General features: G+C 32.3%; 1 pseudogene; it reads right to left on the bottom strand.

Annotated features, from left to right (window-relative positions):
- Positions 1–1,545: 1,545 nt before the first annotated feature.
- On the bottom strand, positions 1,546–2,559 carry LOC18016820 (annotated as a pseudogene).
- Positions 2,560–6,636: the final 4,077 nt, after the last annotated feature.

Here is a 6,636-nt window from a genome sequence, read left to right as displayed (position 1 = left end):
TTTACAATGGACTGGTTTATAATTCTGTAAAGTGTTCTACAATGGACTCTTAGGCCCATTTTGAGTCTTTTGTCACGTCTTACAGAGCTCCTATCTCTTCTAGAGCTTATGTTTCGATATACTCGAGTTGATTTTTTTGCGTAAAATGCATGTAAGAAAATTTACAATGACGTATCTTATGAAAGATTGAGTGTGGTTGTATCGAATAACGCTAGTTATGTAGCGGTCGGATCAACGTGATAAATTCATTATCCATGGATTATAACAAGGAGGGGCGGATCCACATTGTAACAAGTGTGGCACGTGCCCCATACTGATTAGTAAAGTTATTTGTTTGACATTTTTATATGCTGTTCTATCGTATTATTTGGTGCATATATCTTAATCAAAACTCAAGGTGAAGAGTTCGATGGCCAACTTGTCCTATCTTTCTTTGATTCTTCTGTGTATTTTTCACCTTATGGCACAGTGTTTTCATTTTTTTACATATGTTTTCTTTTGCACACTTTGCTCATTCATAATTATCATCTTTTTACCCTTTTTCCTCTTTCGAAGCCAAAAAATGTCTTCTTAAGAAACTATAAAGTTAACTAATTATCAAAATATTAAAGTATTAAAACATTATATCTTCTTGTGTATGAGTCTGATTAAAAATCATTAGAAATAGCATTTTCACAAATGTTATGATTTTCTGGATTTCAAAAATTAAAATATATCATTGTTCAAAAAACTTATATTGGTTAATATATTCATGGAATTTAGCTATGCAAATTTAATATTATGAAATTATGTTTAATTTTGCCCCACATAGAATTCTGTTCTGGATCCGCCCCTGATAACCAATGCTCTTAAACTCACGATTTGAAGTTAAGTTTGCAAACCAAACTACTCCTGATTTGGTTTGCCGGATATCTCACTAAATTATGATGAAGCAGAGATGATGAAAATGAGTATTATTTAGGGTAAAAAGTTTTAAAATACTTTGAAAAGTGTAGGTAACGAAAATTCTGTTGTTTCTAAGGTGACAAAATATGATTGAATATGCTATGAGCCCTCCTTGAGCAAGCAAGAGAATGTAAAAAAAATGGTATGGTTTTCTATTTTTCTTTACTAATTGAGATCAATAATCGGATTTTCTACTTAGGGTTTGTAATTTTTATTCACACAATAATAAATAAATTCTAAAACTGATATTTTTCTCGATTCATTTTTCTTTCTTATTTTCGACTTTTTCTAACTCAATTTGACCTAATTCTTAACGATTACATTTTCTGAAATGAATAAGTTCATTTATCAATGTTAAATATGACAATTAAACCTATCATCTATTTTTAAAAAATATAATGACGTTTTTGGGAAGAGTGAGTATGGTAATATCGAATAAACGCAAATTATAAAGCGAGCAGGCCAACATAATCAGTTCATTTCATCTTGTGGTTAAGTTTTCAAACAGAACTTGTTTTGATTTGGTCTGGAAGTTGATAGTACTGAAAAATTTCAGATTGGATCAATTGGATCTTTTCATAAATGAGAGTCCATGCATACTCAATTTGTAGGCTTAGCCGGATTCTGGAAATCTGGTTTGTAGGTTCGTCCCAAGATTCCGTCAACGTTTGGTGAAAGGTTGAAGAATTTGAACGGAACCTCGAGATGTGCGAAACAGTCATCTGATGGTACTTTGTAGCTGTGGATCCTGTCGTCTTCTTTAGTCACTGGAACCACATTGACCATGATCTCGGCTTTGTCTTTGATTGTCACGATCACGCTGTTTCTCTTAGTCACTCTCTCGACCTTGATGTCCTTGTTTGGTGAGTACCTTGGTTTTCAAGAAAACATATATCTGTTTCAAGATTCTTGAAAAACACATACTTTATAAGTGAGTTTTGGTTCGAGTACTAACCGGGTGGCGAGAGTTTCTTCCTGGACAGATAGATCTTGGCCAACGAATGTGAATTCGAGATGGTCGATTTCGTTGTCCCAGGTCGCGGATTTCGCGGCTTCAAGGGAGAATTTATGAGAGTTGAAGAGGAATCCAAGAGCTTGGATCCATGTGAAGTCTCTGGCGCCACCAGCGGGTCTGTGACCAATGAACCTACCATTGATCTGGAGGTCAGAGTCAGAGACGAGGCTGAATTCTTGGTTGCTCTTTCCATGGAAGTAGAACACAATGCCGTCTCCTCCAATGAACCTCGGGTCATAACAAGCTGATCCAGGTCTGTTGCAGTTCGGTTTCCTCACTATACACAAACATATGATTCATTACTTGAAAAATGCAATAGAAAAAGAATAACAAAAAAATGTGTGAAAAACTTGTAAGACAAGGAATTGAAAAGTCGTACTGCAGCATTGGGATTTGCAAGTGGGTCTATCGCAATCGGCGTAGCAAACTTTGGTTTTGGAGTTCATGTCGGTTGTGCTTGGACATTCCTCTCATTGAATGTACTGGCGGTAACATCGAGTGTAAGGGTTGCTACAGTAAATTCCAGCTGCCTTGGCTTGCAAGAAACAAGTTGAAGCCACAAGAGAAATGACTAGCAAAAGGTTTTTTGAGATCTCCATCTTTGTATTCTTTTTTTTAACCAGAGAAGGAGAGAGATGATTGATTGTGTTGGTGATGGTGAGGGTTGAATTGATTATGAATTTATAGAGATGAAAAGTCAAATGCTTGCTTAATAAAGGGCTATCATATAAATTAATTATTGACTCCCATGTTGGGGAATTGTGTGCTTTTGAACGAACTTCGCGGTGACACCATCAATCATCTCAGTTTGTAGGCTTAGAATACAAAAAGAGTAAACATAATTAGATTTCAAACGAAATGTTTTATAGAAAAATTAGGAAAGCAAAGTAAAATATATGGTGTAAATTCACCCTGGGAGATTTTCTACTTAAAAGATTTATTACATTCGCCACATAGAAATATAATTTAGGAATAAAACTGCTATTCTTTGAAGTTCATGCACCATATCTAGTAATTAGTATTGTCTTTACTGTCAGGATTTTTTCCTAATAATAACATAGAAAGTAAGAAAATGAAAACACAAACAGGAAAAATAATTAAGGAAAATACACAGTTGTTATTTTTTATAGATATATTATTTTATTTAGATTCAAATATGTGTTTTTCTTTTTATTTTTTATTTAAGATAAATAATTTTTTATGATTAATTCAAAATTATTTTGTAATCAAGTACAATGTAGCATTCATAAATAATTTATTATTGAATGTGTAAATAAATTTCAGATCATACATCATAGACTCATAATTACAGATAATAATTCACACAAAACACTATTTTGAAGAAAATAAAAGTAAATCTAAAATAGTTAGAGAAATAACTCTAATTTTTAAAAATATAGATTATTCATCATAGACTCATAATTACAAATAATATGAAATATCATCATGTTAGTAAACTAAAGATAATTAGATAACAAACGATATCTTTTAAAAGAAAACTAGATTTTAACCCTGTGCGTCCGCACGAGAATGTTTTATTTTTTATTTCTAATATAAGTTGCATTTATCTTTTTGTTTATATATAATTTTTTTGTTAGTTATTTTTTTAAAATCAAAAAATTATTATCATATTTTAATTTTAAACAGTAAAATTTGTATATTAGTAGAATAAGAGTATGCGTTAATTAAGTATACATTGATCTAATGTTAATTATAAACTTTGTTATTATGTGAATTTAGATTTACACATAAAAATCTATATATCTATGAATTTGCTAATCCATCCGTTTAGTTGTCTTAAACCATTTTTAATATCTTACATGTTTTGACAAACTAACCCGTATAAGATTATAATTATAATTGTATAACTCTATAAATATTTACTAATATGAAATATTTGGACCAACTGATTATGAAAAAATATAATAAGATATTTATTTATTATTTGCGCTATTAATATATATATATATATATAAACTCGCTAACCTGTTAGTTTAATTGTCTCAAATCATCTTAATATCTTACATGTTTTAATAAATTAACTCATGGACCTTAAATATATTTATATATATATATATAACTCTAATCAGCTCGATCATATTATTGTATAATATAAATATTTATTAATCTCAAATATTTGATATTTTAGACCAATTGATTATGATAAAATATGATAAAATATTTATTTACTATGCATTTTTATAAAAATATTATTGAAATTTTAAATTTTAAATTAAATCTCTCTTGTATTTAAGAAATTTTAAAGTATTAAAATTATTATCTAAATTTTCGTAATAAAATTTAATTATAATTTTTTTTTGAATTTTTTGAATTTAAATTAAATTGAATACAAATTTTTGTAACTAAATTTAATTAAATTTCTAATAATTTGAAATTTAAATTAAAGATGACCGAGATTTTAGAAAATCTAAAAATATATAAATTAATAACTAATTTTCAGAAATTAAATATAAAAATAAAATAAATATTATAAAAAAAACTTTATGAATGTTTGGATACAAGCACTAAATGTGGAAAGCAAAGTAGAATATATAGTATAAATTTACCCTCGGAGATTTTCTACCTTAAGAGTTTAACTAATGATAATGAATCCTCTCAATAAACAGTGTCTCCTTTTCTAAGAATCCAACACAAAAGAGATAAGATCACATCACTCTAACTCCCACCAAATTCTTACAAATCAAATTGTTAGCCAAGCTATGTCTTCTTCAAACTCCTCCTCCTCCTCCTCCTCCTCCTCCTCATCCTCCAAACCTGACCAGGAACTCAAAACTATCGTTGCTTCTTCAAACTCCTCCTCCTCCTCCAAACCTGACCAGGAACTCAAAACTGTCGTTGTGGCTGTGGAGGAAAAGCAAGAGTACCCTCTCCCAGTCCCAAAGGTTGTGCCTGAAGGGACAATCACTGAGGTTGTGCCTGAAGGGACAATCACTAGCTATAACTACTTATCATCAGATGGTACTCGTTGTGGCCTCTCTCTTGGTCCTTTTAAGTATGGAGGAGGTGGTAGCAGCCGTGACTATCCATCGTTGTTCAATGGTGGGGACACTAGCTATAACTACCATAGCTCATCAGATGCTACTCGTTGTGGCCTCTCTCTTGGTCCTTTTTAAGTATGGAGGAGGTGGTAGCAGCTGTGACTACCCATCGTTGTTCAATGGTGGAATCCCCATGGCTCATCCTACGGGTCCAAACCATTGTTTCAACGTGAACCCTAGCCATGCTTCTTTATCAAGAGAGCCATTACCATCTAACAGGTATAGGTCACATGGTTTATCAAGAGAGCCATTACCATCTGATCCCGTAGGAAGCTACAGCAACAACGACAGTAGCTATCATGTTTCATCATCACCTGAGCTCCCTCCTGGTGAATGTAAGTTCACATGAGTTACTGGAGGAAGAACCGAGGACCTGAACATGCCCGTGCGTCCTCATGTGTCTCGATACCAGTACGAGAGCTGTAACCCGCTTGATTCAATCACAAGAAACGTTCCTGAAGCACAGCCTCTTCCTCTTCCTCCATCCACCAATGTTTCGGGCTCTAGTGACTCGATGGAGCACAACTCAGCTGCAGAGGGAAAAAACAAAGCCGGAGAGCGTGAAGATCATCATGAGGATTCAGCCGGAAGCAATTGAAGATTTGGGGTCGTGAATGTTCCATTTCCCTTTGAGTTTTTCAGTTTTTTTATGCATTGTTTCGTATTTGGTTTTCATTTTCGAGGTATCACATAACTATTTGAGGCCTTTCTTCACCTTATTCTGTTTCAATGAAATTGTCTTTCTCTTTTCTCTTTTCTTTTTCCTTGTTATCTTTGCAATGTTATATTTTGCGTTTTGATTAATTCATGCATCTGTTTCTTCTTTTTTTTTAATGCTTATATATCTCGTAATTGTTCTAAAAACTCAGCAACACTGCGTCCAAATGCAACAACCTGATTTTCAATAACCAGGAGATTCCTCCCGATCAGGTCTTTAAAGATGTTGATAGACAGGTGAAAAATCTTATCACAGCTCAGAGGCATTGAAAGCATTTTTGGTGAGCTCATGAGCTTGTGGCTCAGCTAGGTGTTGGCTCTTTCTCACAAATCTTTTGTTACAATGTTTTTATCTAATTTTTGCCGTTGTATAACAAGCAATCTGGGTTATGCTTTTAAAAACTCTCTTTCATATTTATATGATATTTACAGTTTAGCAAAAAAAAAAAAACTCAGCAACAGTCAAAAGCGATAATATTTCAAAGGTGAATTTCATATTTCAAAGGTTAAACAGGTTCTGGTTCTGCGTTTTGTTTGAATTCTTTTGTTGAAAAGCATCAAAATTATGCAGGTAAATTTTTTTTCGTTTGCATTGGAAAATTGACCAAAAAAAAAAAAGAGAAATATTAGGGTCTCTCATCACTGAGTAGTGATGTAACCTAGTAACCTGCTCATGTCTCAGTGATAATCTCCCCAATATGTTTTACACGTGTCAGCATCTTTCAGGATTATTGGCGAAAATAAGAATAGTTATATTTTTTTGATTAATTTAGTCTATAAATTCATAATGTGGAAATAAAAAAACAGTTGTATCTCACTCACAATTCACCATTTACATGGCATGCACCATATATAGAAGATAAAAACAATTTAATGGAAAAGACTATGTGTCAAATGAAA

This window comes from Eutrema salsugineum, unplaced genomic scaffold (genome assembly GCF_000478725.1).
Source record: "Eutrema salsugineum unplaced genomic scaffold, Eutsalg1_0 scaffold_2, whole genome shotgun sequence".
NCBI classification, from domain to species: Eukaryota; Viridiplantae; Streptophyta; class Magnoliopsida; order Brassicales; family Brassicaceae; genus Eutrema; species Eutrema salsugineum.
Note: the sequence above shows the minus strand (reverse complement) of the source record. Positions and strands in the feature narration are given on the sequence as shown.